A 27,836-nucleotide genomic window follows, 5' to 3' on the forward strand; every position below is an offset into this window, starting at 1 on the left:
CCTCTCTGAAGAGAAAATTGGCATTTTTCCCAGAGGAGTATTTCAGCTTAAAAGGCTCCCCATCTCGGCATGCTGGACATGTCACTCTCCGCAAGGAGAAACATTGCTCCTTGGATTCCTATAGTAAAGCTTAAATCTTTAATACGTTTGATCCTTGTATTCTCTTAAAGAATCTTTAGCCCTTCAGAAGGTATGTGACGTTTTGATTGTCTAACAGTAAAATATTTTGGGGACTCATTACCGTATATGTTTGATTAATGGTAGCAGCGAGTTAAGAAACCGGGGTGTGCTGAATGTGTTGAGGTGTAATTTATGCTCACTTTTTAGCCTAAAACAGAGGTTAGAGCTGGCTTGAGTTAGAGGAGACAAATTAATTTGTGCAGGCGCACCCGACATCACTGGTTCAGAAGTGAGTATATGCCACAGGCCCTCATGTTTTGCAGTTGCTAGGGTGTGTTCACTCGTTTCGGATTCTTCCGCGCGGATTTGGCTAAATCCGCAGGTAAAATGACCCTCGTTGTACCTGCTGATTTAGTGCGGATTAGCCTGCGGATTACCCCTGCGTTTTGACACCTGCGGATTTCGAGAATGGAGCAGGTGTCAAACCGCTGCGGATTCCGCACAAAGAATTGACATGCTGCGGATTTCAATCCACAGCTAATCCGAGAGGAAAAATCCGCAGCATGTGCACTGCGTTTTTTTGGTACTGTACAACGCAGCAGAATCTGCAACGTGTGCACACACCTTTAGACAGCCAATAAATGTGCAGGAATTGCTTACCATACCCAGTAATGCTGTAGACATGTTCATAGGTGGAGGAACTTACATAAATGTCTCCACCTTAAATGTTATAAAGTTGCATTCTTTAGTATCTTTCATGGTGTTTTTAAGCTTATTAGACTTTTTTGATCTATTACATAAATAATTAATTTAAAAAATGACATAGGTTCCCCCCCTATTTTTGATAACCAGCCCAGGTAAAGCAGACAGCTGGGGGCTGATATTATCAGGCTGAAAAGATCCATGCATACTGGCCTCTTCCCAGCCTAAAAATACCAGCCTGAAGCTGTAAGAGGTATACTGGAGGTTATCTTATGCCTCGCACTCCTTGTGCACATTCTTAATACACTGTGTTCCAAATTATTATGCAAATTGGATTTAAGTGTCATAAAGATGTAATTTTTTTGTTTTTCAAATAAACTCATAGATGCTATTGTGTATCAGGGCTCTTTGGATCACTGAAATCAATCTCAAACTCCTGTGATAATTAGTTTACCAGGTGAGCCCAATTAAAGGAAAACTACTTAAGAATGATGTTCCACATTATTAAGCAGGGCACAGGTTTCAAGGAATTTAGGAAAGAAAAATGATCTCTCTGCTGCTGAAAAGCATCAAATAGTGCAATGCCTTGGTCAAGAGATGAAAACATTAGATATTTCCCAAAAACTTAAACGTGATCATTGTACTGTTAAGAGATTTGTGGTTGATTCTGAGCACAGACATGTTTGTGCTGATAAAGGCAGAATGAGGAAGGTTTCTGCCAGGCAAGTTCAACGGATTAAGAGAGCAGCTGCTAAAAAGCCATTACAAACCAGCAAACAGATATTTAAAGCTACTGGTGCCTCTGGAGTCCCTCGTACCTCAAGGTGTAGGATCCTTCAAAGGCATGCTGTGGTGCATAAACCTACTATTCGGCCACTCCTAAACAGTGTTCACAAGCAGAAATGGTTGCAGTGGGCCCAGACATATATGAAGACTAATTTTCAAACAGTCTTGTTTAATGATGAGTGTCGAGCAACCCTGGATGGTCCAGATGGATGGAGTAGTGGATGGTTGGTGGATGGCCACTATGTCCCAACAAGGCTGCGACGTCAGCAAGGAGGTGGAGGAGTCATGTTTTGGGCTGGAATCATGGGGAAACAGCTGGTAGGGCTCTTTAAGGTTCCTGAAGGTGTGAAAATGACATCTGCAAAGTATATAGAGTTTCTGACTGACAGCTGTCTTCCATGGTATAAAAAGAAGAAATGTGCCTTCAGGAGCAAAATCCTCTTCATGCATGACACTGCACCATTTCATGCTGCAAAGAATACCTCTGAATCATTGACTGCTATGGGCATAAAAGGAGATAAACTCATGGTTTGGCCACCATCTTTCTCTGACCTCAACCCTATAGAGAACCTTTGGAGTATCATCAAACAAAAGATCTATGATGGTGGAAGGCAGTTCACATCAAAACAGTAGCTCTGGGAGGCTATTCTGACTTCATGCAAAGAAATACAAGCAGAAACTCTCCAAAAAACTCACAAGTTCAATGGATGCAAGAATTGTGAAGGTGATATCAAAGAAGGGTTCCTATGTTAACATGTAACTTGGCCTGTTAGGATGTTTTGGAGTTAAATAGCTTTTTTGTTCTGTGAATGTGACCTCCTAATGCTGCAAATTCCACAAATGAGCATTTTCAGTTCTTTAAAACATATCAAATGTTTAGAAATTCTACTGTGCATAATAATTTGGAACAGTGCAATTTGAGTTTTTAGTCATTTTGGAGATTATACTGTTATCATTGGGAGGTTTCTTCAATAAAATTCGATGTATACTCTAACGGGTGATGACTTTTATTAGACTGACTGTCATTTGTACTGACTATTTAGGAAAATCAGAGAAAAATATAATTTGCATAATAATTTGGAACACAGTGTAAAGTAGGTATGTTTTACATGTCATGTGATATCATTTCATTGTGGATTACAATGTCAAACAATGTGCCTGTGTTCTTGTATCATGAAGACATAAAGATAGTGTAGGACTTAGAACAGTAGGGAGCACGGTAGATTAGGATTGGGATTAGTTAAGCCAATAGGGGATGTCTGATTGGGAGGGGCCAGGAAAGGGTTACCTGAGAAACTTTTGTGGAGTTAGTTAGTTAGAGCCAGGAGGAAGGACAATGAGGCTGTGTCTGGAGAACATTTAAGCAGAAGAGCCCAGCAGTCCAGGGCCTGGAGGCTGACAGTCAGACGGTTGCGAGAAAATATCAAAGTAGCATGAGTATGGTAGCAGCTAGGCTCGAGGGGAAAACCATTAATGTCCGAGACCTACGGTCTGAAAAGGATTAGAAGCTTCATCCTTTAATAAGGAAACTGTGACCCTGCAACCTGAGGAGGACTCTAACCCACAAGTGAGTGAAGTGCATTGCACGCAACAGACTGGACATTGGGTTAATGTTGCAGAGAACCACCCCAGAAATGTCGCTTTAGATGTGTCAATTCTGGCACTTTGTTCCTTTAGAGAAAAGGATATACGTGTATATACGTGTACACTCACAGAAATCATAATATAAAGAACATTATTTTATTTGGAAGTGCATTGAGCAGCAGGGTGGTTTGCTGGTGAAGGGAAAAAAAATCTCTTTAATCTTCTGCTTCAGCGAGTGTGAGCGAGCTGAGTGTGAACGGAGCATTAGTGCGAACGGTGGTAAATGTGTGACTTGTGATTTAGTGGCTTTGGATTCAGGGAGATTCCAAGGGCGGTATTACTGAATTACTGTTATATTTTATTAATACTTTTTATTTATTTTTACTTATCTTTTCTGTCTGGTGCAATCCCCATTAGGAATGTGCTCCACTATTGCCAATGCCATCCATCCAGTGTACATCTTGCCACATGTATGCAATCCTTGAACAGCCGGTCGAGGGTGCATACTGCTGTGTGAGATGTGAGCACGTTGTGCATTTGGAATCCCAGATACTGAATCTAAATGTGCAGCTGTAAACACTGAGATCCATAGACAATATGGAAAGGAGTCTCCTGCTCACTGAGCAGACGCTCAATGGTATAGATATGGGGGGATGCTAGGTTGGAGCTGCAGGACAGTGAAGCAGCAAGCTGGGTGACAGTTAGAAGGCAGGGTAGAGGGAAGAGCGCCAGGGAGGCTAGTCCTGATCTGGCACACCCCAATACGTTTGCTAAGTTGGCAGATTAGGGGAGTGTCAGTACAAACCCCCCAACTGCTACACTCAGAAACCCCTCTAATCTTATTAATATTCCCTGCATGCTATCTGTCTCTCTTAATTGTGCACTTTGGAATTCTCGCTCAGTGTGTAACAAACTCTCCTTCATTCATGACTTTTTCCTTTCTAATTCTCTTAACCTCCTGGCTCTTACTGAAACCTGGATCCAGCAGTCTGACACTACCGCTGCTGCTGCTCTTACATATGGGGGACTACACTTCTCTCATACCCCAAGATCAGACAATAGAGCAGGTGGAAGCGTTGGTCTGCTCCTATCACCAAAATGTACCTTTCAGGTTATCCCTCAACTACCCTCACTAGTCATCCCTTCTTTTGAGGTCCATGCCGTCAGACTCTACACCCCCTTCTCCATGTGAGTGGCGGTGGTGTGTCGTCCTCCCAGCCCCTCCCATCAGTTCCTGGATCATTTTGCCACTTGGCTTCCACATTTTCTCTCCTGTGACATCCCTACCCTCATCATGGGAGATTTCAACATCCCCATTGCTCTTCCCCTCTCCCCATCTGCTACTCACCTTTTATCTCTAACCTCCTCGTTTGGCCTTTCGCTGCTTACTAATTCTCCAACGCATGAAGATGGAAACTCCCTCGACTGGGTCTTCTCTCAGCTTTGTGCAGGGGATGATTTTGTAAACTCCCCTCTCCCGCTCTCTGACCACAATCTTCTTTCATTCTCTATCAAGAACTGCCAGGCTGCTCAGGTCACCCCACTGTCCATACTTATAGAAACATACAGGCCATTAACACCCAGAAACTTATGATGAACTTGCAGTCTTCATTGGCCCCTATCTCCTCCCTCTCCTGTCCTGATTCTGCATTGAAGCATTACAATGAAACACTTCAAAGTGCCCTGGATGAATTTGCACCCCCTATAAATAGAACACCACAACACAGACGGCGACAACCCTGGCACACCCTGCAAACATGTTTCCTGCAGCAGTGCTCCAGGTGCGCTGAACGTCTGTGGAGAAAATCCAATCTACACGAAGATTTCATCCATTATAAGTTTATGCTTAGAACATACAACACTGCCCTTCACCTCTCCAAACAAACCTATTTCAACCTATTTCAACACCCTCATCACCTCACTATCCAATAACCCTAAACGTCTCTTTGACACTTTTCATTCTCTACTCAACCCAAGAGTACATGCCCCAACCACGGAGCTCCGAGCTGACGATCTGGCCAATTACTTCAAAGAAAAAATTGACCAGATCCAACAGGAAATTATCTCCCAATCACCTCATACCATGCACTGTCCTCCCTCCCCCATTGCATCTAGCTCACGCTCTGATTTTGAACCAGTCACAGAAGAAGTAGTAAGCAGGCTCCTTGCATCTTCTCGCCCAACCACTTGCACCAGTGACCCATTTCCGTCACATCTCCTCCAGTCCCTTTCCCCTGCCGTCACCCCTCACCTAACTAAAATATTTAACCTCTCTCTCTCTTCTGGTATCTTTCCCTCCTCATTTAAGCATGCCATCATACATCCACTACTTAAAAAACATCTCTCGACCAAAACTGTGCCGCTAACTTTAGACCTGTCTCTAATCTTCCCTTCATCTCTAAACTCCTGGAACGCCTGGTCCACTCCCGTCTTATCCGGTTTCCGCTCTTTACACTCTACTGAAACTGCCCTCACTAAAGTCTGTAATGATCTACTAACAACTAAATCAAATGGTCATTACTCCATGGTAATTCTCTTGGATCTCTCTGCAGCATTCGACACTGTGGATCATCAGCTCCTCCTCACTATGCTCCGTTCCATTGGCCTCAAGGATACCGTTCTCTCCTGGTTCTCCTCCTATCTCTCTGACTGCTCCTTTACTGTATCTTTTGCCGGTTCCTCCTCCTCTCACCTTCCCCTTACTGTTGGGGTTCCTCAAGGATCAGTCCTAGGCCCCCTCCTCTTCTCTTTGTACACTGCCCCTATTGGTCAAACAATCAGTAGATTTGGTTTCCAGTACCATCTTTATGCTGACGACACCCAATTATACGCTTCTTCTCCTGACATCACGCCAGCCTTTCTAGAAATCGCCGGCGATTGTCTAAATGCTGTGTCTAACATCATATCCTCACTATATCTGAAACTGAACCTGTCAAAGACTGAACTCCTTGTGTTTCCTCCCGCTACTAATGTACCTATACCCGACATTGCCATTTCTGTGTGTGGTTCCACTATTACTCCCCAGCAACATGTCCACTGTCTTGGGGTCATACTTGACTCCGAGCTTTCCTTTGCCCCCTACATTCGATCACTGGCTCGCTCTTGTCATTTGCACCTCAAAAACATTTCTAGAATTCGACCTTTTTCTTATTTTTGACTCCACAAAAACTCTTACTGTTTCACTTATTCATTGTCGTCTCGACTATTGTAACTCTCTTCTAATTGGTCTCCCTCTTACCAAACTCTCCCCTCTCCAATCTGTCTTGAATGCTGCAGCCAGGATCATATTCCTCACCAATTGTTACACCGATGCCTCTACCTTGTGCCAGTCATTACACTGGCTACCCATCCACTCCAGAATTCAGTATAAACTTATTACCCTCACTCACAAAGCCCTCCATGACTCAGCACCACCCTATATCTCCTCCCTTGTTTCAGTATACCACCCTACCAGCGCCCTCCATTCTGCTGATGACCTGAGGTTAGCATCCTCAATAATCAGAACCTCCCACTCCCGTCTCCAAGACTTTACACGTGCTGCGCCAATTCTTTGGAATGCACTTCCCAGGTCAATAGGATTAGTCCCCAATCCCCACAATTTTAAGCGTGCCCTGAAAACGCATTTATTCAGACTGGCCTACCGCCTCAACACATTAACCTAATCTATCCCTGGGTGGCACAGTCAAAAGTTTTACCATAACCAGGTTCCCCGCATCATGTTCCCACATGCTTTATGCATCCATTTGCCCTCTGTGTCTGTACTGTTACACACTTAACATTGTGGCTGGTCCAAACAATCAGGGCAATTGTTACCACCCACCTTTCGTGTCTACCTCTTTCCTCATAGACTGTAAGTTTGCGAGCAGGGCCCTCATTCCTCTTGGTATTTGTTATAATCTATGTGATTATTGTTATGCTGTAATGTCTATTGTCTGTACAAATCCCCTCCGAAATGTAAAGTGCTGCGGAATATGTCAGCGCTATAGAAATAAAATTTATTATTATTATTACAAGGGTAGCACTGCTGCAGCAAGGCATGTCCTCTGAACGCCGGAGGAGGGTCTGCTCCAGTAAGGGGGGGAAACAGGAGACCAGGGCAGGCCAGACAGGTGCTGGTAGTGGGGGACTCAATTATTTTGGAAACAGGGCAATCTGTCACAAAGATAGGGATCATCAAACGGTGTGCTGCCTACCTGGTGCTCGAGTCCGACACATCGCTGATCGGGTTCACAGATTACTGGGAGGAGCTGGTGAGAACCCAGCGGTCATGGTGCACAGTGGCACAAATTACAAAGTTAGCGGTAGATTGAAGGTCCTTATCCCCTTTCTGACATCAGACGTAATATACCGTCCATGGGACCCGGGCCCCTATGCCCATGGACGGGATAGTACGTCTAGCGCGATCAGCGGCGCCCACGTGGTGAGCGCCGCTGATCGCGGCCGAGTGTCAGCTGATTATCACAGCTGACACCCAACACAATGTGTTAGGGGTAGTGTTGAGTGATACCACCCGATACTGAAAAATATCGTATCGGAATGGATCGGCCGATCTATCAAAAAGTATCGGGTATCGCCGATTCCGATCCCGGAAGTCCCATTCAAGTCAATGGAACAGAAATATCGGAATTAAAAAAAACCCTTTCTTTCCCTGTTGGTTAATTCTACATGGAGAAAAACAACTAATAATAATGTAGAATGTATTGTGGGAGGTGTAGGAGACATTAAAGCCATAGAGGTTTAGCCCAATGAAATGGAATAGCAGGAATTTTTTTTTTTTAAAGACGTTCGTAGTTACAAAGATATTGACTATGTTAAAGTCTTTAATTTTTTGTCAGATTCTTCTTCTCCTTCTTCTCCTTCTTCTCCTTCTCCTTCTTCTCCTTCTTCTCCTTCTCCTTCTTCTCCTTCTTCTCCTTCTCCTTCTTCTCCTTCTTCTTCTCCTTCTTCTCCTTCTTCTCCTTCTCCTTCTTCTTCTCCTTCTTCTTCTCCTTCTTCTTCTCCTTCTCCTTCTTCTTCTCCTTCTTCTTCTCCTTCTTCTTCTCCTTCTTCTTCTCCTCCTTCTCCTTCTCCTTCTCCTTCTTCTCCTCCTCTAAAAGTTTGAAGATTACACCTTCCGTTCAGCCTGTCACAAAAGATTTACAACAGGATTTGTCCGCGTTCAGTTTGGCCTGCAGCAGCAGGCCTTTTCCAGGGGCACCACGAGGAGGAACGAACTCACCTCCATACACTGCTTAGTCTTCTTCTGCTTATAAATTTGATAATCTCATTTGCTCAGATTTTTAGTCTTATGCTTAATGTTCTTCTGCTTTTGGTTTTTATGCTTCTTGGTCTTCTGTCTCTCTTGTTGTTCTGCATCTTGGTGGTTGTCTTCCTGTTCTTTGTCCTCTTGGTCATCTTCTTCAGGGTCATCTTTTAGGTATTCTTCTGTGTGGTCTTCAGGGTCGTCGTCTTCAGGGTCATTGTCAGGGAGATCCAGAGTGAGAATCAAAAACCATTTCCACAAGCTTGAACTTTGAAAAGTAGCAGAAGTTACAAGAAGGTTGAGGAACTGGCGAGAACCAGCTGATGGTACTGGAACCCGGAGTGGCAGCAGAATGAACAAGAGCCAATGGCACAACCGTGGACCAGCTGACGGTGCTGAAACACGGTTACTAAGCAGGAGGTACCTGTGCTCCAAAGCACTACCAAGGACCAGCAGACGTTGGTGGAACTCGGATACCAACAAGGAGGCACCTAGGCCAAAGGCACTGCCGAGAACCAGCTGACGGTGCAGGAACCCGGATGGGCAGCAGAAACTGCAAGAGCAAATGACACTAGCGAGGACCAGCTGACGGTGCTGGAACCCAGAGGGGCAGCAGAAGGAACAAGAGCCAATGGGACAACCGTGGAACAGCTGACGGTGCTGGAACACGGTTACTAAGCAGGAGGTACCTGTGCTCCAAAGCACTACCAAGGACCAGCAGACGTTGCTGGAACTCGGATACCGACAAGGAGGCACCTAGGCCAAAGGCTGTGCCGGGAACCAGCTGACGTTGCTGGAACCCGGATGGGTAGCAGAAGGTACCCATGATTAACAAAGTGTCGCGTCCGTGAGCAGGCCGCAGTTACCGAAACCCACAGTCCTACAGGGGGTGCTTTTCCTATTGGCACTATGGAACCAGCCTTTGTTACCAGAACCCGCAGTCCACATAGGAAGCACTGAAACTGCAGGCACCATAGACTCGGCTAACCCGACCGCAACACGACAGGACAACGTATCAGTGGCAAAGTGACGTTGACACTACCCGGAAACAGCAGGCGTGCTGTAACCAGGCTGGGCAGGAGGGAGTGCCTGTGCCAAAGACACTTCCGAGAACCAGCTGACGGTGCTGGAACCCGGAGGGGTAGCATTAGCTACAAGAGTCAATGGAACTACCAAGAACCAGCTGACGGTGCTGGAACCCAGAGTGGCAGCAGAAGGAACAACAGCCAATGGCACAACCGTGGACCAGCTGACGGTGCTGGAACACGGTTACTAAGCAGGAGGTACCTGTGCTAAAAAGCACTACCAAGGACCAGCAGACGTTGCTGGAACTCGGATACCAAGAAGGAGGCACCTAGGCCAAAGGCTCTGCTGAGAGCCAGCTGACGGTGCTGGAACCTGGATGGGTAGCAGAAGCTGCAAGAGCAAATGACACTAGCGAGGACCAGCTGACGGTGCTGGAACCAGAAGGGGCAGCAGAAGGAACAAGAGCCAATGGGACAACTGTGGAACAGCTGACGGTGCTAGAACACGGTTTCTAAGCAGGAGGTACCTATGCTAAAAAGCACTACCAAGGACCAGCAGACGTTGCTGGAACTCAGATACCAAGAAGGAGGCACCTAGGCCAAAGGCACTGCCGAGAGCCAGCTGACGGTGCTGGAACCCAGATGGGTAGCAGAAGGTACCCAGGAAAAAGCAAAGTTGCAAGGCCGTGAGCCGGCCGCAGTTACCGAAACCCACAGTCCTACAGGGAGTGCTTGTCCTATTGGCACTATGGAACCAGCCTTTGTTACCAGAACCCACAGCCCACATAGGAAGCACTGAAACTGCAGGCACCATAGACTCGGCTAACCCAACCGCAACACGACAGGACAACGTATCAGTGGCAAAGTGACGTTGACACTACCCGGAAACAGCAGACGTGCTGGAACCAGGCTGGGCAGGAGGGAGTGCCTGTGCCAAAGACACTGCCGAGAACCAGCTGACGGTTGAGCCAATGGCATAACCGTGGACCAGCTGACGTTGCTGGAACACAGTTACTAAGCAGGAGGTACCTGTGCTAAAAAGCACTACCAAGGACCAGCAGACATTGCTGGAACTCTGATACCATGAAGGAGGCACCTAGGCCAAAGACTCTGCCGAGAAACAGCTGACGGTGCTGGAACCCGGCTGGGCAGGAGGGAGTACCCGTGGCAAACACACTTCTGAGCAGCAACATGCGATGTTGAAGCCCAGGGGTCAATCAGGCAGCAGGCTGTGGCCAACTTGGAGCGAGTTTTATATTGGTTGTACACAACTACTGATTGTAACCGTGATCCACTTTGGCCTCTGGCTCTACTGTCTCTAGTATTTCCCCTGGCCTCCAACCACGGCAGTTGTTGCTCTGCAGAGTTGTCTGCAAAATCCACACTTGTTCCTGAGTTACTGGGGCTCAGTCACGTCAGTTGATCCCCTGATGTGTGTCCGGCAAGGTGTCCTGCTCTGTCCACATTCCATCAACTATTAATGGGAATGGGGACAGAGCAGGAGACATTGCCGGACACACCACAGGGGATCAACTGACGTGACTGAGCCCCAGTAACACAGGAACAAGTGTGGATTGTGCAGACGGCACATCAGAGCAGCGACTGGCGGGGTTGGAGGCCAGGGGAAATACTAGAGACAGTACAGCCAGAGGCCTAAGTGGACCACGGTTAAAAGTCAGTAGTAGTGTGATGTTGGAGGCAGCAGGAGACTTTGCCATCTGCTCAGCAGGGGAACAGCTGGCATTACTGAACCCCACAGACACAGGAGCGAGTGTTTCTATCTGTGCGGACGGCACTTCCAAGCTACAACTGGCTGTGTTGAAGCCCAGGATCAATGCTCCGAGCAGGCTGAGGCCTACTTGGAGCAAGTGGAAAATAACATGTAGTGTGATGTTGGAGGCAGCAGGAGACTTTGTCATCCGCACAGCAGGGGAACAACTGGCATTACTGAACCCCACTAACACAGGAGCTAGTGTGTGTTTCTCTGTTAAGACGGCACTTCTGAACACCAACTGGCATTGTTGGAGCCCAGGATGAGGCATGGAGTTGGCTGAGGCCAACTTCCAGCACGTTTTATAGAGGTTGTAGACTACTACTGATTGTAACCGTGCTCCACTTAGGCCTCTGGCTCCACTGTCTCTAGTATTTCCCCTGGCCTCCAACCCCGCGAGTGACAGCTCAGAAGTGGCGTCAGCACGATCCACACTTGTTCCTGTGTTACTTGGCCTCAGTCCCGTCAGTTGATCCCCCGATGTGTGTCCGGCAAGGTCTCCTGCTCTGTCCTCATTCACACTACTAGTAATGGGAATGTGGACAGAGCAGGAGACCTTTACGGACACACATCAGGGGATCAACTGACGTGACTGAGGCCAAGTAACACAGGAACAAGTGTGGATTGTGCTGACGCCACTTCTGAGCTGTCACTCGCGGGGTTGGAGGCCAGGGGAAGTACTAGAGACAGTGGAGCCAGAGGCCTAAGTGGAGCATGGTTAAAAATCAGTAGTAGTTTGAATGTGGATGGAGCAGGAGACTTTACCGTCCACACAGCAGGGGAGCAGCTGGCATTACTGAACCCCACTAATACAGGAGCGAGTGTTTCTATCTGTGCGGACGGCACTTCCAGGCTACAACTGGCTGTGTTGTAGCCCAGGATCAATGCTCTGAGCAGGCTGAGGCCTTCTTGGAGCGAGGAGAAAAAGCGTTGTAGTGTGAGTTTGGAGGCAGCAGGAGACTTTGCCATCTGCACAGCAGGGGAACAGCTGGCGTTACTGAACCCCACAGACACAGGAGCGAGTGTTTCTATCTGTGCGGACGGCACTTCCAAGCTACAACTGGCTGTGTTGAAGCCCAGGATCAATGCTCCGAGCAGGCTGAGGCCTACTTGGAGCAAGTGGAAAATAACATGTAGTGTGATGTTGGAGGCAGCAGGAGACTTTGCCATCTGCACAGCAGGGGAACAGCTGGCGTTACTGAACCCCACAGACACCGGAGCGAGTGTTTTTATCTGTGCGGATGGCACTTCCAGGCTACAACTGGCTGTGTTGTAGCCCAGGATGAAGCATGCAGCAGGCGGAGGACAACTTGCAGCTGGTTTTATAGAGGTTGTAGACTACTACTGATTGTCGCCGTGCTCCACTATGGCCTCCGGCTCCACTGTCTCTAGTATTTCCCCAGGCCAACAACCCCGCCAGTTACAGCTGTGAAGTGGCGTCTGCACAATCCACACTTGTTCCTGTGTAACTGTGGCTCAGTCCCATCTGTTGATCCCCTGATGTGTGTCTGGCAAGCTCTCCTGCTCAGTCCTCATTCACACTACTAGTAATGTGAATGTGGACAGAGCAGGAGACCTTGCCGGACACACTTCAGGGGATCAACTGACGGGACTGAGCCACAGTAACTCAGAAACAAGTGTGGATTGTGCAGACCCCACTTCACAGCTGTAACTGGGGTGGTTGTTGGCCAGGGGAAATACTAGAGACAGTGGAGCCAGAGGCCTAAGTTGACCAAAGTTACAAATCTGTAGTAGTTTGCATGTGGAGGCAGCAGGAGACTTTGCCGTCCACACAGCAGGGGAACAGCTGACGTTACTGAACCCCACTAACACAGGAGCTAGTGTGTTTTTCTCTGCGGAGACGGCACTTCTGTACACCAACTGGCGTTGTTGGAGCCCAGGATGAGGCATGGAGCAGGCTGAGGCCTGATGGTGTTGGCATGTGGAGGCAGCAGGAGACTTTGCCGTCTTCACAGCAGGGGAACAGCAGGCATTACTGAACCCCACTGACACTGGAGCTAGAGTGTTTTTCTCTGCGGAGACGGCACTTCTGAACACCAACTGGCGTTGTTGGAGCCCAGGATGAGGCATGGAGCAGGCTGAGGCCTGCTGTTTTTTGGCATGTGGAGACAGCAAGAGACCTTGCCGTCTACACAGCAGGGGAACAGCAGGCATTACTGAACCCCACTGACACTGGAGCTAGTGTGTTTTTCTCTGTGAAGACGGCACTTCTGAACACCAACTGACGTTGTTGGAGCCCAGGATGAGGCATGGAGCTGGCTGAGGACAACTTGCAGCTGGTTTTATAGAGGTTGTAGACTACGACTGATTGTCACCGTGCTCCACTATGGCCTCCGGCTCCACTGTCTCTAGTATTTCCCCAGGCCAACAACCCCGCCAGTTACAGCTGTGAAGTGGCGTCTGCACAATCCACACTTGTTCCTGTGTAACTGTGGCTCAGTCCCGTCTGTTGATCCCCTGATGTGTGTCTGGCAAGCTCTCCTGCTCAGTCCTCATTCACACTACTAGTAATGTGAATGTGGACAGAGCAAGAGACCTTGCCGGACACACATCAGGGGATCAACTGACGTGACTGAGGCCAAGTAACACAGGAACAAGTGTGGATTATGCAGACGCCACTTAAGAGCTGTCACTGGCGGGGTTGGAGGCCAGGGGAAATACTAGAGACGGTGGAGCCAGAGGCCTAAGTGGAGCAGGGTTAAAAATCAGTAGTAGTTTGAATGTGGATGGAGCAGGAGACTTTGCAGTCCACACAGCAGGGGAGCAGCTGGCGTTACTGAACCCCACTAACACAGGAGCTAGTGTTTTTCTCTGTGCAGACGACACATCTGAGCAACAACTGGCTGTGTTGAAGCCCAGGGATTATAGTTCAGGTGGTAGAAACATGAACACAACAGGAGACCCGGATACAGTTGTCAACCAATTATTTAGTCTGGAAGAGGACTGGCAAATTCTGGGGAGATCCAGGCCTTGTTCATTTTCAGAAAAGTAAGCCGGTCGACGTTATCCCCTGCTTGAGGCGTGATCTCTGCCTGCTCTGCATCACCCCACCCTCGCTGTACATACTGACTAGAGCTTTGTGTACCTCCCTCCTGTGGAGAGATGTCTTCCTCCTCCATTGACTCCTCCTCATCCTCCTCACAAAGTGTCCCCTGCCTAGGCCTTTGTGAGGAAGCATGTAGCGCAGACTGTCCAGAAGCAGAAGGCATTTGGGACTCCTCATCCTCCACCTCTTCCAAAACCTCATCCCTTAGTGCTTGCAGTGTTTTTTGAAGCATGCAGATAAGGGGGACAGTCATGCTGACTAGTGCATCATCTGCACTCGCCATCCGCGTGGAATCATCGAAGGCACGCAAAACGAGGCAGATGTCCTTCATAGAGGCCCACTCAGTGGTGCTGAAGTGTGACCGGCGCACATTGCGACTTGTTTGCGCCTGATGCAGCTGGTACTCCATGACTGCTGCCTGCTGCTCACACAACTGCTCCAACATATGTAACGTTGAATTCCACCTGGTGGGTAGGTCACATATGATGCGATGTTCCGGAAGGCGTAATCGGCGCTGCAGAGCAGCAAGGCGCGATCTTGCCGTGCTGGAACACCGCAAGTGAGCGCACTCTATGCGAACCTTGTGCAGCAGTGCATCAAGATCTGGATAGTCCCTCAGAAAGCTCTGCACGACCAAGTTGAGCACATGTGCCAGACATGGGATGTGAGTGAGGTTGCCAAGGCCAAGAGCTGCCACCAGATTTCAGTCATTGTCACACACTACCAAGCCCGGCTGGAGATTCGCTGGCAGAAACCACACGTCGCTCTCCTGCTTGATGGCATTCCAGAGCTCCTGCGCTGTGTGGCTTCGATTCCCCAATGAAATTAATTTCAGTACGGCCTGTTGACGTTTGGCCACGGCTGTGCTCATATCGGTCGTAACAGGCTCCTGCTGCGCTGTTTCAGAGAAACTGGAGTAGGAGGAGGAGTCAATGTGTACAGACTGGATTCCTGCAATCCGTGGAGTTGGCAGAACACGTAGAGCGCCACTCTCCAGATCTGTACCCGGCTCCACAACATTGACCCAATGGGCAGTGAGGGAAAGGTATCGCCCCTGTCCATGGTTACTGGTCCACGCATCGGTGGTCAGGTGGACCTTGCTACTAACGGCGTTTAGTAGCGCATGTTTTATGTTTGCCTCCACATGTTTCTGCAGGGCAGGGACAGCTCGCCTGCTGAAATAAAAGCGGCTGGGCACAGTGTATTGTGGGACTGCCAATGCCATTAAGTCCCGGAAGGTGTCAGTCTCCACCAGCCTGAATGCCAGCATTCAGAGCCTGTGCTCAGGGATGGTTTGCCGAGTATGGCCGCCTTTTCTCCCATGCCTGTGCTACCGATGGCTGGCGAGTGGCCTGGGAGTGTGAGGATGACTGGGAACGTGGTGCTGTGGGTGTAATGTCACAGGGTCTCTGGACAACAATGCCAGAGGTTCTACCTTGGCAATCCTGTGAGGAAGCCGAACCAGCTGTGTGTGAGCTGGAGGAAGAGGCCCCAACACGAGCTGAAGAGGTGGTAGGTGGTGCTGTACGTTGGCCTACGTCGTCAGTGTGTCTGTGTAACTCCAGCTCGTGCTTGGTCCGCACATGTTTCCACATATTAGTGGTATTGAGGTTGCTCACATTTTTCCCTCTTTTGACTCTCTGATGACATAGCTTGCATTTGACAAAGCAAATGTCATCTGCAACTGTGTCAAAAAAGGACCACGCACTGCAAGTCTTGGGAGCGCCCTTTTTGCCTTTTGAAAGTGGAATGCTCCTAACGGGTGCCGAAGTGGAGGCTACAGGCAACCAAGTCTGCCCCCTCCCTCTCCCTCCGGTTTTGGCCGTTCGGGAAATCTCTTTCTCAGAGCTGCTCCCACCACCTTCCTGTTCCTCATGCCATGATGGGTCAAGGACCTCATCATCTACACTCCCCTCTTCAAACACCTGCTTCTCCTGGGTTGACTTGCCAACACCGTACGCACCAGAAAGTGGTAACTGAGTCTCGTCATCATCTGATGCGTACTGAGGTGCGCTGACCATAGGCACTGGCCCACCCGCCTCTTCAGATTCAGAGGGACAAAGAAGTTGCGCATCACTGCATACTCCCTCTTCTTCACATTCTGGAATGCTGCTTGGCTGGCCCCCTCTTTTCAAACCAACAGATTCCGAGAACAGAAGTAGAGACTGTGATGGCTCCTGTCCATGGGTCTCTGACTGCCTGGGCACTTTGGCAGGTGGTGAAGAGACAGATGGTTGCTCTTCGGTGCTCTGGCCCTGAGAGGATGTGGAAGTAATTGAAGTCGATGCGTTAGCTGCCATCCATCCGACAACGGCTTCAATTTGTTCCTCCCGCAGCAGTGGGGTACGGTGAGGTCCTACAAAGCTGCGCATAAAGGGCTGTTGCCTGCTAAATCTGGGGGATGCTGACTCACTGGTGCCAACAGCAGGCACAGAATCCCCACGTCCTCTCCCTGCAGAATCCCCACGTCCTCTCCCTGCAGAATCCCCACGTCCTCTCCCTGCTGAAACTCCACGCCCACGGCCACGTGTCTTAAGCCCCTGTTACACACTGCGATATCACTAGCAATATCGCTGTAAAGTCACCGATTTTGTGACGTTACAGCGATATTGCTAGCGATATCGCTGCATGTGATACTTACCTCCGACCGGCTCCCCCGCTGGTTATCGCTGATCGCGCAAGAAGCTCCTGGATCATTCCTCGTCGGCCACTTCCTGCGGTGCTTCTTGCTGTGATGACGAGCGACGCGTGGACGCGGGCGGGAGGACGTCAGGATCGCCGCGTCTGACAGGTAAGTAGCGATCCCAGTCCCCAGCGATGTCGCTGATGAGATTTGCTTGTGTGGCAGCTCACTAGCGACCACCTAGCGATACACCAGCGATCCTGACCGCGTCATATCGCTGGTCGGGATCGCTGGTATATCGCTAGGTGTAACGGTACCCTTACTCCCTGCCTTCTTCATCTTGCTAGACTGAGAAAGATAGGCAGAAAAGTACAAAGGGGGGCCTTAGTGTGCTTATTCCTGAACAGCTGGTTACAGGTATAAGAAACACTAATTTTATGAAGTGTGTGTGTGTCGACTACACTTTAATGGGAGATAATGTGGCCTACACAACTTTCAAATGTAGTGTTTGGTGAACTTTGTTGTTTTTTTGGGGGGGAAAAAAAACTAAAAGGATGTGACCAAAGATTTGAAAGTGAGAGTATCACCAACTTTCTGGAGCTATTACAATGCAGGCAGGTAACCTACAATGCAAAAGATGAGGCTCCAAAATAATTGGGTAATACTAATCTGGCTGCAGCTGAAGGGCACAAGCCAGAAAAAAGGCTCCTCTATCTACTCCTATATAGTGTTTGCAACCAGCCAATGTAGATGGATAGGGATGGATGCACACTAATAGGAGAAGAAAAAATGAGCTGCAATTAAAGAAAAATGTGTGAGGCAGTGACACGCTGAGCGGCCTACAACCAGATGTAGCTGCAGGACACACTACTCAGCGTGAGCTGCACTCACACACAGTCGGAGACCTCTCAGACAGCCGTGAACAGTGCAGCTAAGTGGGCACTAGCACTGACAGGCTGCAGAAAGGCTCCGCTGTCTTCTACTAGTGTTTGCAACCAATGTATATGGATACGGATGGAAGCACACTAGATAGAATTTTTTTTAAATAATCAGCTCAAAAAGAAAAATATGTATGAGGCAGCAGTGAGGCACGCTGGGCGGCCTACAACCAGACGTGGCTGCAGGACCCACTCCACAGCGTGAGCTGCACTCACACAGCCCTTGCAGACAGCTGTGAACACTGCTGCTAGGGAAAAGCAAGCTACAGTGGTGGTTTATGTAGCCTGGGTAAAGCACAATATTGTTTTGAGAATCGCTATTTCTAACTGTCCCTCACAGTCTTCAACAGCAGCCTGTCCCTAACAGAATTCACAGCAGAGTGACCAGAAATGGCGGCGGCAGTGGCTTTTATAGTGCATCATGACATCATTTCAGCAGCCAATCACAGCTATGCCAATAGTTAACATGCCTAACAGGATGTGCCCACACTTCTGAGGAATCCCATTGGCTGAATCAAAGCGAGCGAGCTGATAGCATTATGGGAACTTCCGATTCCGGTATCCGATATGAAAAAAGTATCGGAAGTCAGTATCGGAATTCCGATACAGCAAATATCGGCCGATACCCGATACTTGCGGTATCGGAAAGCTCAACACTAGTCAGGGGCGGTCACAGACCACCCCGACACGTTAACCTGTTGCACACCGCGATCAAACATGATCGCGGTGTACCGGGGGTTAAAGGGAAGCATCGGCAGGGAGGGGGCTCCCTCCGTGCTTCCCTGAGCCCCCCAAAGCAGCGAAATGTGCAGCGCTGCTGCGGGGCGCTCTTTCCCTGCAGGCCCCCGAATCCAAGATGGCGACGGGGGCCTTCAGGGAGCTGGCTTCCTCAGTGCCTGCAAAGCGCAGGCATGAGGAAGTCTGCAGTAGTGCCTGTGACAGATCGCTGATCTGTCACAGTGATCTGTGAAGTGACAGATCAGCGATCTGTCACAGGACAGTGATTTCCCACCTGGGACTATGTAATAAAGTAAAAAAAAAAAAAAAAAAAAAAAAAAAGTGTTAAAATAATTTTTAAAAAAATCGCCAAATAAATTAGAAAAAAAAAAATTCCCCCAATAAATCCATTTTTTGGAAATAAAAAAAAAAAAATAAAAGTACACTTATTAGGTATCACACCGTCCTATAAAACTGTCCCATTAGTTATCCCCTTTAGCGAACCCCTTAAAAAATAAAAATAAAAAACGAAGCAAAAAATAATGATTTATTATCATACTGCCAAACAAAAAGTGCAATAACGCGCGATCAAAAAGACGCATATAAATATCCATGGTACCGCTGAAAACGTCATCTTGTCCCGCAAAAAACGAGCTGCCATACAGCATTATCAGCAAAAAAATAAAAAAGTTATAGCTCGCAGAATAAAGTGATATATAAAATAGTTTTCATTGCATAAAACCACCAAAACATAAAAAAATGACCTAAATGAGGTATCGCTGTAACCGTACTGACCCGAAGAATAAAACCACTTTATCAATTTTACCGCACGCAGAACGGTGTAAACGCACCCCCCAAAAGAAATTCATGAAACGTTGGTTTTTGTTCATTCTGCGTCCCAAAAATTGGAATAAAAAGCGATCAAAAAATGTCACGTGCCCGAAAATGGTACCAATAAAAACGTCAACTCGTCCCGCAAAAAATAAGACCTCACATGACTCGGTGGGTCAAAATATGGAAAAATTATAGCTCTCAATATGTGGTGATGCAAAAACTATTTTTACAATAAAAAGCGTCTTTTAGCGTGCGACAGCTGCCAAAAATAAAAACCGCCATAAATAGTAAATCAAACCCTCCGTTATCACCCCGTTAGTTAGGGAAAAGAAAATGTATTTATTTCCATTTTCCCATTAGGGTTAGGGCTAGGGTTAGGGCCAGGGTTAGGTCTAGGGTTAGGTCTAGGGTTAGGGTTAGGGCTAGGGTTAGGGCTGAGATTAGGGTTAGGGGTGTGTTGGGGTTCGGGTTGGAGATATAATTGGGGGTTTCCACTGTTTGGGCACATCAGGGGCTCTCCAAATGCAACATGGCGCCTGATCTCAATTCCATCCAATTCTGAGTTGAAAAAGTCAAATGGTGCTCCTTCCCTTCCAAGCTCTGCCATGCGTCCAAACAGTGTTTTACCCCCACATGTAGGGTATCAGCCTACTCAGGACAAATTGCAAAACAACTTTTGGGGTCCAATTTCTCCTGTTACCCTTAGGAAAATAAAAAATTGGGGGCAAAAATATCATTTTTGTGGAAAAAAATGATTTTTTTATTTTCACGTCCGAGCGTTATAAACTTCTGTGAAGCACTTGGGGGTTCAAAGTGCTCACCACACATCTAGATAAGTTCCGTGGGGGGTCTAGTCTCCAAAATGGGGTCACTTGTGGGGAGTTTCAATAGTTTAGGTACATCAGGGGCTCTCCAAACGCACATGACACCTGCAGACCATTCCATCAAAGTCTGCATTCCAAAACGTCACTGCTTCCCTTCCGATCCCCGACGTGTGTCCATACAGTAGTTTTCTCCCACATATGGGGTGTCAGCGTACTCAGGACAAATTGGACAACAACTTTTGGGGTTCAATTTCTCCTGTTACCCTTGGGAAAATAAAAAAAATTGGGGACCATTTGATCATGTTTGTGGAAAAAATACAATTTTTTTATTTTCATGCCCGGGCATTATAAACTTCTGTGAAGCCCTTGGGGGTTCAAAGTGCTCACCACACATCTAGATAAGTTCCGTGGGGGGTCTAGTGTCCAAAATTGGGTCATTTGTGGGGAGTTTCAATAGTTTAGGTACATCAGAGGCTCTCCAAACGCACATGACACCCGCAGACCCGCGTCAAATGGCGCTGCTTCCCTTCCGAGCTCTGCCATGCTCCCAAATAGTGGTTTACCCCCACATGTGGGGTATCAGCGTACTCAGGACAAACTTCTGTGAAGCCCTTGTGGGTTCAAAGTTCTCACCACATATCTAGATAAGTTCCTTGGGGGGTCTAGTTTCCAAAGTGGGGTCACTTGTGTGGGGTTTCCACTATTTAGGTACATCAGGGGCTCTCCAAATGTGACATGGCGTCCGATCTGAATTCCAGCCAATTTTGCATTGAAAAAGTCAAACGGCGCTCCTTCCATTCTGAGCTCTGCCATGCGCCGAAACAGTCGTTCCCCCCCACAAATCAGGTATCAGTGTACTCAGGATTAATTGCACAATAACTTTTGCAGTCCAATTTCTCCTGTTACCCTTGGTGAAATAAAAAAAATTGAACCTGAAGTATTTTTTTTTGTGAAAAAAAGTTAGATGTTCATTTTTTTAAATATTCAAAAAAATTCCTGTGACGCACCTAAAGGGTTAATAAACTTCTTGAATGTGGTTTTGAGCACCTTAAGGGGTGCAGTTTTTAGAATGGTGTCACTTTTGGGTATTTTCTATCATACAGACCCCTCAAAGTGGCTTCAAATGTGATGTGGTCCGTAAAAATAAAATGGTGTTGCAAAAATGAGAAATCGCTGGTCAATTTTTAACCCTTATAACTTCCTAACAAAATAAATATTGGTTCCAAAATTGTGCTGATGTAAAGTAAACATGTGGGAAATGTTAGTTATCAAGTTTTTTGTGTGCTGTATCTCTGTAATTTAAGGGCATAAAAATTCAAAGTTGGAAAATTGCAAAATTTTCAAAATTTTCGCCAAATTTCCATTTTCTTCACAAATAAATGCAAGTTATTTGAATTAAATTTTACCACTATCATGAAGTACAATATGTCACGAGAAAACAATGTCAGAATCACCAGGATCCATGTAAGCATTCCAGAGTTATGACCTCATAAAGGGACAGTGGTCAGAATTGTAAAAATTGGCCTGGTCATGAACGTGAAAACCACCCTTGGGGTTGAAGGGGTTAAAGATGATTTCAGGGAATTAGGCTGCAAGCTTAAAGCAAGGACCTCCAAGGTGGTATTTTCTGAAATACTGCCTGTACCACGTGCCACGCCAGACAGGCAGCGGGAGATTAAGGAGGTTAATAAGTGGCTCAAGAATTGGTGTAAGAAGGAGGGGTTTGGGTTCCTAGAGAACTGGGCCGACTTCTCAGTTGGCTACAGGTTCTATGCTAGGGACAGGCTGCACCTCAATGAGGAGGGTGCAGCTGTGATGGAGGAGAAAATGGCTAGAAGGTTGGAGGAGTGTTTCAACTAGGGACTTGGGGGGGAGGGTATTCATTTTATAGGAGGGGAAGACAGTGCAGATAGAGACCTGGGCACAAATAATGAAATTGGGGGTGGGGTGACATGAGGGGTGGGGTTAGAATAGTTAATAATTTAAGAAAGAATAGAGGTACAAAGAGATACATAAAGGGCATGTATACTTGTTAGGCATCGGATTTCTGCGTTTATTCTGCAGGGATCCAGACCCTCACATTCTGCAGTCTCCTGCTGTTTATCTACTGCAGAGGAGATTGCCTTGCAGCAAATCTCTCCTGAGGCTAAAGCCCCCGTTACACACTGCGATATCGCTAGCTATATCGCTGTAAAGTCACCGATTTTGTGACGTAGCAGCGATATTGCTAGCGATATTGCTGCATGTGATACTTACCTCCGACCGGCTCCCCCGCTGATTATCATTGGTCGCGCGAGAACATCCTGGATCATTTCTCGTCGGCCACTTCCTGCTGGGCTTCCTGTGGCGCCGATGAGCAATGCGTGGACGCGGGCGGGAGGACATCAGGATCACCGCATCTGACAGGTAAGTAGCGACCTCCGACCCCCGCTATGTCGCTGGTGAGATCTGCCTGTGTGGCAGCTCACTAGCGACCACTTAGCGATGTACCAGCGATCCTGACCACGTCATATCACTGGTCGGGATCGCTGGTGCATCGCTAAGTGTAACGGTACCCTTAGTCCTTCTGCCCTTCTACTGAGCATGCTCATCGGACGATCTCCCATTGGAGATCGGGAGTTATGTGCTCAGGTCTTGCTCCAGATCTCATTGGTCCATCTCAGAGATCTGGAGGCTTGCAGAAGGTCCCGGCTGCTATAAAAGGCGCGCATGGCTGTTCCACCATGCGCTAGTATAGACTTACTTGCTGCTGTGTGTATGAGGACGGATGTATGATTCTGGTGAATGACTCATTATAAAACCCCTTCCCTCTGATATTACGCATGTGGTTAGGGACTGAGTTAGAATCAGCACCAGCGCTCCACTGCTGCAACATCCACAGCTGCTAGCGCCCAACATTGCGCTTGCATCATAGCTTTGTCGTTTGACGGCAGTGTCCACGCCGCGCTGCAGTAGCAGCCATCCTTAGCGTCCGCAGCGGCAATGCCGCACACACGGTAGGTCTAGATGGACGTAGTGCCGCCGTCTTGGGCTACTCCTGTGACCTGATACCGTGTATGTATTTATACTGAGTACTGTGACCTCAACAGGCTCAGTCTTTGTATTTGTGTTTATTTGGCATCTCTGTGACTTAACAGAGATTGCTCTGCGCACCTGGGTGACGTTTAACCCTGTGCGCATTACTACCATATTGCTCCTGCAACCACTTAGCAGCGGTTATATCACCTACTGCACGGTGGACCCCGAGCGGCGAACGCACTTTATTGTTATGTTTATTTAGTGCGTTCCGCCGTTCCTAACAATACTAATGCCAGAAGCCTCACCAACAAAATGCAGGAATTAGAATTAACTTTGGTGGAACATAATTATGGCATAGTGAGGATATCTGAGACATGGCTGGATGTGAGCCATGACTGGGCTGTTAATTTACAGGGCTATAGTCTGTTCAGAAATGGCCATACAAAAAAGCGAGGGGGGGGTGTGTTTATATGTAAAATCATCCTTAAAACCCATCCTGCCATATGACGTACTATCCCATCCATGTGACCTGGGACTTAATTCCCGTGAACGCAGTGGCATAACTACAAAGTTATGGGTCCCGGTACGAACTTTCAAATGGGGCCCTCCCCACCCCGGGCTTCCACTAGGAATTTCGGGGCCCCATACTGGCAAAATATTGGGGGCCCCCTTGAGACCAGCCCAGGCTCCATCCCTCGAACTGTCCACAGCCCCACCGCTCCCATAACTCCACCCCCATATAGAGAATGAAAGGAGCGGAGGGCAGGTGTCTGACTTGCTACACAATAGAATATAATGCCGCCCCCATATTATATAACACAGCCTCCCACATAGAATATAAAGTACCCCCCATGGTATATAGCACAGCCGCATAGTATATAGCACAGCACCACATGGTATACAGCACAGCACTGCATGGTATAGAGCACAGCCCCGCATAGTATACAGCCCCCCATGGTATACAGCATCACATGGTATACAGCACAGCCCTGCATGGTATACAGCCCCCCATGGTATGCAGCACAGCACCCCCCCAAGGTATACAGCACCGCATGGTATACAGTCCCCCATGGTATACAGCCCCCCCATAAAATAGAGCACAGCATCCCCCCATGGTATATAGCCCCCATGGTATACAACACAGTACCCCCCATGGTATACAGCACAGAACCCCCCCATTGTTATACAGCCCCCCATGTTATACAGTACAGCACCCCCCATGGTATACAGCACATCACCCCCCCATTAATGCCCTGACTGGGGGCCCGGGCCCCTAATCGCTCAGGGGCCTGGTTGCAGGGGTCACACTACTGGATTTTCGCGATCGCCAATCACATCGATCGTGCCAATCGCAGGGCACAGAAGCGGTTACCTCAGTATTGCAGGAGATGATTGGCGCGATCGATGTCATCGTCAATCACGCCAATCACAGGGCACAGCTGCGGTCACGCTGACCGCTCTGTGACCTGCTGGTGACCTGGCAGTGACCTGCCTAGAAATCAGGGCTGTGAGCTCCGATCCTAGGCAGTTGCCATGGTCACCAGGCAGAGCAGTGATTGGTGGGATCGATGTGATCATTTGATCCCACCAATGACAGGTTACAGCAGCGGTGTGACCGCTCTGTGACCTGTCTGTCACCTGCCAGTGACCTGTCTGACTGCTCTGTAGGGGTCTTCACTCTAAAATGCACTATAGGAAACAGAGAAGCGCAATAGGGTCTTATCTGATGACAATGTTATAAAGATATATAAAATCCACTCACCTACTTAAGGAGAAATCAGGCATATAGAGATCGTCAGCTGCTGCACATCCAAATGGTCAGACAAGTGACCGCCAGTATAAGGCTGTGTGCACACGCTGCGGATTCCGCTGCGTTTCCGCAGCGGTTTTGGCCGCTACGGACACGCAGCAGTTTTAGCTGCGGTGTACAGTACCATTCATTTGAATGGGAAAAAAAAAAACGCTGTGCCGACGCTGCGGAAAAAAACGCGCGGATTTGCTGCGGTTTTGAATCCGCAGAAAGAATTGCATGTCAATTCTTTCTGCGGAAACCGCTGCGGGTTCCTATCTCCACCATTGTGGAGATAGTGAATCCGCAGGACCAAACCGCAGGCAAAACCGCAGATAATCCGCAGGTCTTTGGACCTGCGGATTATCTGCGGTTTTTGCAAAATCCGTGCGGATTAATCCGCAGCGGATTCCGCAGCGTGTGCACGTACCCTAATACTTCTAATGGAACTTAGTTTTTTGGACTTTCATGCGCTGCTTGACATAATAGACAATCCAGTTATATTGAAAGATCAATCTTTTATTCCCATTTAATCCCAACGCGTTTCGAAGTGAAAAACACTTCTTCTTCAGGGGAAGACAAATATTAACAAGATGCTGTTATCCAGAGAATAAATACATACCGCCTTTGAAAATTGGTGCTAAAACAGTCACATGTTCTATTTGCATAAATGTCAAAGTTCATACTGTGACGAATTGGTTTAAGCATGTAGGATTATATATTTATATATTTAAAATCATTAAAATGACATCACTTTATTATATTTTAGGTGAAAATGAAAGAAAAAAAAGAAAAGAAGAATAAATAAAATTAGCAAAGAAGGGAATATAAATCTGTCTATAATTAAATCCAGCTGAACCCTTCATCCACCGGATCAAGAAAAAGACTCATCCTATACACAGACAAGAAATCACTAATATCAAAAGCAATTGTATATATACATGCATATAAAAACAATATGATAATATATATATAAAAATTCAATGAAATCTGTGTGTGTCAAATTATTCTTGGTTTGTAAAAGAAGTGATCAAATGAAAATATATTCTTGGCTTATAAAGGGAGGGATCAAATAAAAATGTATATTAATTATCAGCAATACACTTTGGTCAAATTATCAAAATGGAAATATATATTAGGACTCAATACTAAGCATTGGTCAAATTGTCAGCACTCACTGTGGTGTCAAACATAAGGATCCAACTAGAAAGCAGATCAACGCTGCAGAAGAGGAAGCGGGTCGCTGCAAAAAAGGAAACCAGGATCGCTCCCCATACTATCCTCTCGACACTTTCCAAATAAACTCAAACGCTATTAAATATCATCTACAATTTTTCATCATTAAGGATAAAATGCAATCATTTGCAAGAGCCAATTCATCAGAATAAAAAACGGCATTTTTCCTCTAAAAAAATATTTCTTTCATTTCATCTACAAAAACTGTTCTATAATGTTACAGATCTGAACGGAGCCTATATATATTTCTGATAACACCACACGAGAAAGTACAAAACAGAATTGCATACATTTGTATAGGATAATTAAAAAATCAGAACGCAACAGACTGCATATATTAGAAGTAGAAAGTCGCATATAAGAATTTAAGACTAAGATATGAGGAATGCAAAAATAATTATGACCAGTATAAAAGCAAGTTAAAAAACCAAATATAAAACCATCCTATAAAAATACTTCAGTGATTTCATTCAATCCATGCGGTTTCAGGGTATTTAACCTGTAGATCCAAAACATTTCCGTTCTATTTAGCTGTCCTACTCTATCAGATATATCACTGGGTACATGTTCAATCGGGCTAATTTTTCTTTTCCAAAAATTTTTATTGTTTAAAACATTAAACAGAAGGGGGGGGGAGGAGGAGGGGGGAGGCGGAAAGAGATAATAGGGAATTAGGGAACAAGTATCAGTTGACAAGGGATGCAACCCTTGAGTCGTAAACAAAGTCAACATTATAATCTGAAATATAATACAAGGGTATTAACTAAGGCAATGCAGAATAAACCGCATAAAGAGAGAAACAGTATTACAAAAATACACAATAGCAAGTCTGTATAGCAATATAGAGTTTAGATTGTGTAAGGATGAAGTAATAAAGATATTGCAATATAACACTGATGTGTCTTTGGAGAGAAATAAATCAAGTAGGTAGATAGAACTGAACTCTAGCATGGTAATGTTTAAGTGATGGGAGATGGGAAGACTTGGTCCCATTTTTGCCATTTACTAAAAAATGATTTGAACTGGTTGTTAGACAGAGCGAACTTTAGTTCATGGGAGCGATGGCGAGAAACTAATTGTATAATGTCATTAGAGTTAGGAAGTGTAGGCCCTTTCCAGTGGTATGCAATGGAGTTTTTTTGCTACAATGCAAATATGTAAAAATAATGGTTTTAAAGAGGGTTCCCATTCTGCTATGTCTAAGGAAAGAAGTGCAGATTGTGGACTTACAGTCATAGTAGAGCCGACAAGTTTGCTTAGGATAGAAAAAATCTGAGTCCAAAAGGTGTGTGCTTTTGGGCAGCTCCAAAATATGTGAAATATGTCTCCTTTTTGCCCACAGTTTCTCCAACATTGAGCTGAGTTTGACGAGCCAAAGTGGGCCATTCTGGCCGGAGTATAATACCAGCGGGAGGACACTTTGTAATGCGCCTCCTGCAATGGCATGGATAAAGTGGAATTATAGGTTAGAGAAAGGGAGTCTTCCCAATCTTCTATGGAGAATGTGCGATTGAGGCTATGTGCCCACGTAGCGTTTTAAAACGCTCACTAAAAACCGGA

The 27,836-nt window shown here is 46.9% G+C and overlaps 1 long non-coding RNA gene across 2 annotated transcripts in view; it reads left to right on the plus strand.

Annotated features, from left to right (window-relative positions):
• The window catches only part of LOC141088331 (uncharacterized), a 103,763-nt gene extending 77,891 nt beyond the window's left edge, over positions 1 to 25,872 (plus strand). For both annotated transcript variants that reach the window (XR_012231904.1, XR_012231905.1), the window contains exon 5: positions 25,810 to 25,872. This is a non-coding gene — a long non-coding RNA (uncharacterized lncRNA). The remainder of the gene's footprint in view (positions 1 to 25,809) is intronic.
• The last annotated feature ends 1,964 nt before the right edge of the window (positions 25,873 to 27,836 follow it).

This window comes from Dendrobates tinctorius, unplaced genomic scaffold, assembly GCF_039654945.1.
Source record: "Dendrobates tinctorius isolate UK_male_01 unplaced genomic scaffold, ASM3965494v1 ptg000038l, whole genome shotgun sequence".
Classification (NCBI taxonomy): Eukaryota; Metazoa; Chordata; class Amphibia; order Anura; family Dendrobatidae; genus Dendrobates; species Dendrobates tinctorius.